Here is a 10,058-nt window from a genome sequence, read left to right as displayed (position 1 = left end):
GAGCAGGGACACAAAGGCGGGGTTTTTCATACATGAATTTACGTGGTTTTCATTCGCTTCTATCTTGCAAGACCCATTCCGGATTTGTTTGCAACTTATATCGGTTTTAACTATGGGATATGTTTTATATCAAAACAAAATATTAAGCTTGGCAAATGACTATTTTATGTTAATTTATGCCTTGGAAGAATGGTGATTTTAGTCCCAAATTGACACATTTTGATTTTGATTTTAATTAAATTCTGAACACAATTGGTACTAAAATGGCTCATAAAATCATTCGAACAAGTAAAATCAATTTGTCTGAAAAATGAAATAAGACGTATTTGTACTGCAAGTCCAAAAATCAATAAATTGTCTGAAACCAGGGAGTCCATCTTTTATGCTCTTCCATTGACTTATCTCCCTTGGGTAAGATCTCAAACATGTCAGCTCCCAGTGATGGTTTGGCAGACAAATGTTTACAGTGAAGTTTGTGACTTTAATAATCTAGGATGAGCATGTAGGCTATCCCAGCCTTATAGATCTACATATTACAAACTATTTAAGATATCTGAATGCACTAAAGACCAAAATAGCATTTCCAAAAAAAATAATTACTGCCAAGAAATTTGACAATCATGACAATAATTTAGTGAATAAAAATGATAAATATTGATTGGAAAAATAATTCCATGAACAGCAAAAAGTGTCTTTAGATTTCAACGAGCAAAACAAAAGTATTCTAAATCATTCTTCGTAAAAAAAAAGTGAGCCAGTGGAACCACCTTGCTCGCACCAAAATTGAGATTGAGAGTGTCAAAACTGCTCTGGCGCACCATCAATAAATCAACGACACTCTCTCTACCGTGGTATTGAAACCAGCATTGGTAACCAAACATATTCATACAGATACAGACTACCATTCATCTACATTTAGGAAGTCTGAATAATACTGAAAACTATGGTGTAGAATTTCCAACAGGACTCCTTATTTTATATAAGACAAGGAGTGGTTTATTTTCCCATGGTTGTTACATCATCTTGTCTTTGAATATGCTCGAAGTACAGGGACTTTTATGGAATTCATTGACATGATAGTCAAGCAAGATGTCAACATCTCGTCCAACCCTCTTCCAGCAAAGCCAAAGCTGACCAAGGATCTTCACCCTTTCAAAACAGGCTGTATACAGGACGAGTTATTCCAGTAGGAACAGGTACAAATCTTACAATCAATTTTCATTTGTTCCATATAGTCAATCTGAAATTAGGGGACCAACAATTGATACATTAGCTAGATTGAAAAAAGGGGGGGGGGGGGGTGGGTGTTGAAGGGGCATGTGAATATTCTTTTACATCTGACCTGTTTCTAAGACATCTTATTTATTTCCTATGGCAAAGTGCAAGCAAATAATATATATCCGTATATACATTGTTCAGTCTTGGTACCATTTGATTCAAAAAGCAAGGGGGAGGGTTAGAATGGTCAAAATATTTATGTCCTTGTCAGCTTAGGACAGAATTTTAATTTTCAAGCTATTAACCAGGGTACAATATATATTTATTTACTGCTTTAAAAAATCAATTTATAGACCAGAATCATGAAGATAATCAAAATCTATTTCAACACATTCAACGTTTAGCAGGTCAGGTTTTTATTCTCTTCCCCTAAGTTATATTTTCAGTTCTTACTGGAAGTTGTTCAGCTCTTTGTCTACTAAAAAAAGTTTTATCTCGTGGAAATGCCTCCTACAAATACATGTTTTACATACAACAAACTGTACATGTAACACTAGACAACTTTATCCAGAGAATAATATTTTTTTAATGAACTAATAGGCCATGGAGACTAAAAAAATCAAAAGCATTGCAAACTTTTGTAAAGTTCAATTTTAGGACCCTACATGTACATGTATGTAGATTACTTATAGAGCCCTTTTTAAAAGAAAAAACATACATTTAAACTACATGCACAGTGATGCTACACTACCCTACATTTCCTGTCTGATATATTTTATTTCATGTAAAACAAAATTGGAGAATTATATTATAGTTTAACACTTTTTATTTGTAGGGCTATATATATGCAAGCAATGCTCAATTAAGATGAATTTTTGTAAAAGTGACAATAGCCAGGTCAAACTAAATACATGTATAGAGGAAGATATTGGTAAGTTATTATTAACTTATATATTAATTTAACTGTTTGTACAACATGGTAATCATACAAAGTATATGTAATCACTTATATAATAACATAATTATACAATTACATGTTATACATTTGTACATCAGTTTTATTAAACAGGTCTTTGTTAACTTGGTTTTCCCATTGAAAAATCACTTTGCTAATTTTAATTTGTAGTACTATATTGAGCGGCTCCTATAGTTTCCATTCAATAACTAACAATGACTAATGAACTGTTCATACATTCCATTTCAATTATTTTATTTATTAATACGTATTACTTTTACTGTTAAGTCTGTTTTTTGTGATATCCATTTTACGTGACTCTGTATTTATGTATCCCGTCATACTTTGAACGACAAAATTATTTTATGTCTACCTGTGCGAATTTCAAACGCGCGATTTTGCGCCAGTACTCAAAACCTTCCATCCTTTATGGGTGGATTTTACATAGATATATAAGATCGTATAATATAAGCAAAATGAGGATGTTAAATTTGACGTATGCCTTTTTGTGCTTCTTCGTTACATTTGTTTGTTTTTATAGTGATTAAGATGATAACACAATGTTGACTGCTGTACCCCTATTTTTGACAATTTTACCTATTGTGTCTGTTTGTTTTGTTCATGCATCGTTGTCAATATAATGGAATTTGATGCGACTGTCATACAAGTGAGAGGTTTATTATCTAGCTATAAAACCAGGTTCAATCCACCATTTTCTACATAAGAAAATGCCTGTACCAAGTCAGGAATATGACAGTTGTTATCTATTCGTTTGATGTGTTTGAACTTTTGATTTTGCCATTTGATTGGGGACTTTCCTTTTTGAATTTTCCTCGGAGTTCAGTATTTTTGTGATTTTACTTTTTCAAATATAAAAGGGGGAGATTTTTATTGGTACTTTTGAAGATATTTCACCTGTTCGATTAATTGATTGGTTGTTGGTAATGCTAATGTCCAATGGCAAATAGTTCATGCATGTTTAGGACAAGAACAAATTAAAATAAATACATTATTTGGGTTCTTAATATGCTAAATCTAACAATGTATTTAAATAATTTAAGATGTTGCAATTGGGCCCCATTTTAAATTGGTTCACATTGATTTCGAAAATGGTCCAAAATTTTTTTTCTTATTTCTACACAAATTGAATTCTTGAGGTTCTTTTGATATACAAAATGCAAATGTTTTATATTTAGATTTTTAATTTTGGTCCGGTTTTCAAATTTGTCCACATTTTAAAGTCCAAAGGGTCCAAATTTTAACTTAGTTTAATTTTAACAAAACTTGAACTCTAATTACAATGAATTAGGGTTCTTTGAATGATCAATAGAAATAATCAAATATCCTGAATATAAATATGTACTTAGATTTATGATTTTGGTCCCAGTTTTCAAGTTGGTTCAAATGGGGTCCATAATTTAACTGTGTTTGATTTCAACAATAATTTTAAAGATGCTGATTCAGCCTGAATCTAACCTGTATTTAGTTTTTGGGCCCTATTATGAAATTGGTTTACATTGAGGTCCAAAGGGTCCAAAATTAAACTAAATTTTAAATCTTAATTTGATATTGGGGTTCTCTGATATGCTGAATCTATTAAACTTTATCTTTATACCATATTTGTTCTGTGTTAGAAACCTATTCTTTGTCAAATATTTAATCCCAGTACAGATTTAGAGCTGTTATAGCTTGAATGTTCTGTCCAAACTTGCATTTTTTCTTCATCTTCCACAAAATTTGTCCTTTTCTGAGATAACTGGTGTTATCTTTTTAAATGAAACTTTAGTGAAAAGAAAAGCACAATATGTGGATATTATCTGATGTCAAACATTTTCAAGATGGCCACCAAGGATGGCACAAATTTCAACACTGGTTAATTTAATGAAACTTGTTAATAAGGGATAGTCGTGGTAGTTTGACTTGCTAAACAAAGTAAGGTTGTATATTCTTCCAAAATGGCAAACATTTTCAAGATGGCCTTATATGAAAATTGACATTAAGGAATTATAGCACTTTTGACATGCCAACAAAACAATGAAATTTTTTTTTAAAGATGGACACAGCAAATAAAGGGTAAAATTTTCAATTTTGTTGAGTTTGATTTTAAAGAATATTGATATTTAGCTGTACTTTGACACAGAGAACAGATATAAAGATGGCCACCATTTCAAAGATCGTCACTAAAAGCGGTCAAATTATCACCATTGTCTGTTTTCAATGTAAAATTATATTGAGAGGTAATTTGACATGCCAAACCAAATGGAGGCAATTTTTATTGTTGTAAAGATGTTAAGGGCTATTTGGACATGCTTAAAAGGAGTGGATAATAACTATTCTGCAAAAATGATTTGGCTTTAGTTGGGAGAATTTTGTAACTGCATCCACTTACAATAAAAGTTGTCAATTTTATTTCCTGTCAGTGGTATATATGAAATTAAAAAAAAAGTGGTATGATTGCCAATGAGAACAAATGACATAGAAGTAAAGCTATAGGTCTTCATACGCCATATGGACTTCAACAATGAGCAAGACCTATACTGCATATCTATTCAGCCATAAAAGGCCCCAAAATAAGAAAATGAAAAAATATGAAAACTAACAGCCTGATTTATGTATGTATGTTTTGTGGTTTTCAGATCTAGACTCGCAGCTAACCTTTCTGTCAGTGTCAACAACAACTGAACTTTCACAGCAGTCAACATCACATTGGGAGACTGATAATGCTTCTAACAGAAACAATTTCAACCAACCAAACAAGCAACAGAAACTTTCCAACTTTAAAACATCAGTTAAATCTTCCATGGGATGATGTCTCAAAAAATAACAGTTCATCATTTATGGAGATTTTAATGTTATGGTTTTTCTTTTACAAGAAAGTTAATGTACACTTGTTTTATAGTAAAACCTATAGCCGTTCAAGTATAAAAAAAACACATTCAACTTTATTGAAATTTGAAGATTCATATGACTTATTTTAATTCTGTTATCTCCGAGGATGTGATGTAGAGCATTATAGGTACAGTAATCTTAACAGCTAGATTTTGTTGTGTATCCAATTTCATTCAAAATTCTTATAAATTTTGCACTGGTATATATAGACTAAGTAATTTGTTTTTCGTCTAGTTATGGGATTTTTTTATACCCCACGCAATGAGTTGCGGAGGGTTTAATGTTTTTGACCCGCCCGTCCGTCTGTCCGTCTGTCCGTCCGTCCGTCAGTCCTTCAGTCCGTCAGTCCGTCAGTCCTGTTTCTTGTAATCGCAACTCCTCTCAAACCACACAACAGAATTTCACGAAACCTTTTTAGATAAGGACATACTATGTCGTTGTGCATATAGACAGGAAATTACGATTCAATTTTTTTTCGAGGAGTTACGCCCCTTTGAACTTATTTACTTTAATGTACTACTGCAACAGTTTGTCATAGCAACTCCTCTCAAACCACACAACAGAATTTCATGAAACCTTTTCAGGTAATAAGGACATACTACGTAGATGTGCATATCGACAGGAAATTACGATTTAATTTTTTTTCCAGGAGTTACGCCCCTTTGAACTTATTTGCCCAATATACTACTGCAACCTTTTGTCATCGCAACTCCTCTCAAACCACACCACAGAATTTCATGAAACCTTTTCAGATAATAAGGACATACTACGTAGATGTGCATATCGACAGGAAATTACGATTCAATTTTTTTTCCAGGAATTACGCCCCTTTGAACTTATTTGCCCAATATACTACTGCAGCCTTTTGTCATCGCAACTCCTCTCAAACCACACAACAGAATTTCATGAAACTGTGTAGATAATAAGGACATACTTCGATGTGCATATTGACAGGAAATTATGATTCAATTTTTTTTTCTGATACAATTTTTTTTTCTTACACTTATTTTATTTCTCCAATGACAATGTGGGGACGTGGGGTATGTGAGCGCGCTCACTAAGGTTCTTTTATTTTAGAAGCATATATGATTTTCATGTTTGTATTGACCACATTGCAGCAACATAGATATAGGTACCTGGCAAATCTTGCCTTGTTAGCATACTAGACTCAAAGGGTCATACAAAAATGTCCATCACTAAGTGTCTGTTAAAATCATCTGTTTACAGTTTTCACTTTTAAACCATCATCTTAATAACTTTAGAAGAAGTGTCATACATATATATATGTATACAAAATTGAAAAAACTTTTCAATATATATATATATATTGATAAAAACTATCAACATGACAAGATCTAAATACCCAATTTTTTTCTGAAAAATTGGACATAACATCTATGAGCTATTGTCCCTGAAATGTGTAAATTTACAAATTTTCACAGTTTTCTGCTACTATCCGACAACTATATCAATATATTATGAGAATAAATTGCAAAAGTGGTCAGAAGAAACTTTTTTTTAAAGTCTGAACTTATTCTGAATTGTTTAACTTCTAATTTAAATTGATTGCGTTTGAAATATGTGTTTTTTTATCGTTTTAGGTGCACAATTTGTCAATACGATCTATTTCGGCTCCTGGGAGCCTCTATATTTATAATGAATAATTTGTATTTATGTATGATTATTTTCTTAATGTATTAAATGAAACATTAATTATTCTCTTCCATTTGTTGTTATACTTATTTATAAGTCCAGATCCTATCATATGTCAGTAGTTACAAATTAGACGGCAAAATTGAGAAAATTTGAATATGCAGGTTACCCCATTTTATTGTGGCATATACCAGACACCAACATTATTTGCCGAGCTTGATATTTTTTTTGATTGGGTATATATAGTTATACTTTGCAAGTAGATATGTTGTTTTACAATAATAAACGGGTCTTGGAGTATTTTGGCTCTGAAAGATGACCAAAATCAGCCATTTTGGACATGTAGCTAAATAAAACATATTGAAACAGTTAGATTATACATACACTTAATAGACAGCATTGTTAATTCTATGCATTCTTACAGTTAAAGTGATGTATTACTAGGAACAACTATCAAAAAATTATAAATGTTACCATATTTTTTTATTTAAACCAGCGAAATATGCCAAAAAAGGCTTATTTTTGCTGTTTTCGAGCAATTTCATCTGTTAAAACATGGCGCTCAAAAAATATCCAGATCGGTTTAATATTTTCCCAAAAAAAAATGTGTGGTTATTTACATTACTAAGGTGCACCAATATGCCAAATATGAACTCATTTGGAAAAAATGACATTCGGACGGTTTTGCATGGTTTTCTGGCAGATTGGCTCTTAAAATAACTATAATGACGTCTGCATTGAAACGCACTTCAGTTTACAACATATTCAAAAAAACTCATAAATGTTATAGTTAACACTTGTTTTTTTTTTTATTATTTGTTTTCCTTTTTTTTAACATTTCTTTAACCTAAAAACTCGAATACTATGAGAAGACAATTGTTATATATATTCTCGGCATTAATATAATTAACGCAAGATCTCTTAATATAAATGGTTTGCACCGCAACATACTATCTTACGGTGACAAAAAGACAGACTGAAGTATTTTTTTCGGAGTTGTCGGATGGTTGGATTGTAACAACACGTCGATCAGTAACTTATTTGAATATCTAGGAAATGTACCAGTACAATAGTCATGTTACAATTGCTTCGATCGTTTATTTTGACCAAACCCATACCTTCATCTTCATGATCTTCTGTTGAACAGTTGAGAAAACAATGTATGCCAACATCTTCAGAGTGACGACAGTGTGATGTATCTTCATTGTAAATGCAATTAAGTAATCTAATAGTACTTTCTTAACCCGAGCACTTGACGTCATTTAACCAAATCAGACCGTGTCCATTCCGTATCAGCAATTTGGGTTGCATAATTCCTGAACTATAATTTAATGAAAGATTAAAGGGTTAGATATTTACTACTTTCCGTTCAGTGAATAATATTCTGTCAAATACTTTTATTATTGAGCTGAAAAAAATCATTTAAACAACTCTTCGTACAAGGCCGATAAAGAAATATAGAAAAATATTCATACAATAACCAAATTGATTCTGCATGAAAGCACAACTTGTTTTGTAATTGGTAAAACGGCTGTGCTGCTACCTATTCATAAAAAAAACAAATATTTCTTTTCGAATTGACTCTCAAGTGTTCATAGTTTTTATTGGGACAATTAGTGAACCATATACTCAATATACACACGGGACTTTTCCTTCCAATTGATGAATAAACATAAGCAATGAAATACATTACATTAATGGGAGACGTCATCACGTACAGTGGACTTGACGTCTTGATACCAATGAACAATCTAATGACAGCGTACAGATCGACAATAGGTCACAAAGGGACGGCAAAAAACCAAACACAATATCAATGACTTACACGAGGTCCCATACAGTATGTTGAATGGAAGAAAATACTTAACCTGACTTGCCGTAATGTCATGATGCTGCCAATTTGTCCGAAATACAATTTCGAAAAGCGAATATGATAAATCAATGACGCATGTATCATGTCATCTAGTATTATTTGATGTTATATATCACAATGATTTAAACTGCTAGTATGTCACCAAATTGTTTCCTGAACAATCTGTTTCGTCTGATCATTTGAGTTTCCATAAATTTGATATAAGAACAGAATTAAACAAATATATAGAGAATGTTTTTGTGAAATATAAACTGAAAAGTCACTTTACATGTTTTAAACATACTAAACAACACAAATTTACGTCATTGATGATTTAAACAAAGAGAAAACCGAACACGTTTCTTTTATTTTTTGGTTCACGAAACAAACAAAAAAAGTTAACCTCTGAAGTGAATATCAGCGTCAGTTCACTTAACAAAACACATAGTAAACACTTGTGTTCTTGATAACATATTTAGTATTTCTTTTTTGACCATTGCGGGCAACCAAAAACGAGACCATGTTTCGAAGATAAATGAACTATCGATACATGAAATTAAAGCACGTTATTATTACTTAATGTGTTTGCACCTTAATATATAGCTTCACTAGATAGTATTCTACAAATGTAAACAATGCTTCAGACGTTGTTTTCTTTTTTTTTTTCATTCTTATATCTTCATATTTCGTTGAACAACTTAGAAAACAATGGATGCCGATATCATCATAATGATCACATTGTAATGTAACGTTATTGAAGTTACAATCTAGTAATCTACCTTCTGAACCAGTGCAGTTTACGTCATTTAACCAAACGGCAACATAACCATTACGTATAAGATTTGCGGGCTGCATGATTCCAGAACTAATAATAAATGTAAGACATACAGGGTAAGATACTATTCGTTACGTTCCATTCAGGGATCAATATTCTGTAAATAACTATCAATGTTCAGTTGAATGCAGACGAAATTCTAACACCTGTTCGTATAAAGAAAATGTTGCCGATATATCAAAATATTTACGCAATATCACAACTAATTCTGTATTACATGTATATATTTCATATCTGTTTTAAACGACTTACAAACACTCCCTATAGTGGGTAACAAACTAGAACTGAGCTAAACACATCAACTATAAGAGGAAATCAACGAAACAACAGAAACACAGAAGTGCAACAAAAAACAAAAACGACAATGCCAGACACACAGAAACGAACGGAGTAATCAATGGAACAAACTTAATCCAAACATTCGCAGTGTCGACTCTATTTCTAAATTTAAGAAAGAATTAAAAAACGATGGTCTTCTGTGTAAAATTGATATGTTTTATTTGTATGGCAATTGAAATATTGAATATTATCTTAACGCAATTGCAATGCTTTGCTTCATTCTTAAACAATGACCTTTTTTAGAGCTAATATTATAAATGATCCTTCTTGTCATTGCAGGTCAGATATTGAGGATGCTCACCATTACTTCCTTGATT

General features: G+C 31.8%; 1 long non-coding RNA gene across 1 annotated transcript; it reads left to right on the top strand.

Moving 5' to 3' along the window:
* The first annotated feature begins 251 nt into the window (after nucleotides 1-251).
* On the top strand, nucleotides 252-6,782 carry LOC127723662 (uncharacterized). The gene is made up of 4 exons (XR_007992184.1): nucleotides 252-1,196; nucleotides 2,054-2,149; nucleotides 4,810-5,327; nucleotides 5,794-6,782. It is a non-coding gene; the product is annotated as an uncharacterized LOC127723662 (long non-coding RNA).
* Nucleotides 6,783-10,058: the final 3,276 nt, after the last annotated feature.

Source organism: Mytilus californianus, unplaced genomic scaffold (assembly GCF_021869535.1).
Source record: "Mytilus californianus isolate M0D057914Y unplaced genomic scaffold, xbMytCali1.0.p SCAF_13, whole genome shotgun sequence".
In the NCBI taxonomy this organism is placed as follows: Eukaryota; Metazoa; Mollusca; class Bivalvia; order Mytilida; family Mytilidae; genus Mytilus; species Mytilus californianus.
Note: the sequence above shows the minus strand (reverse complement) of the source record. Positions and strands in the feature narration are given on the sequence as shown.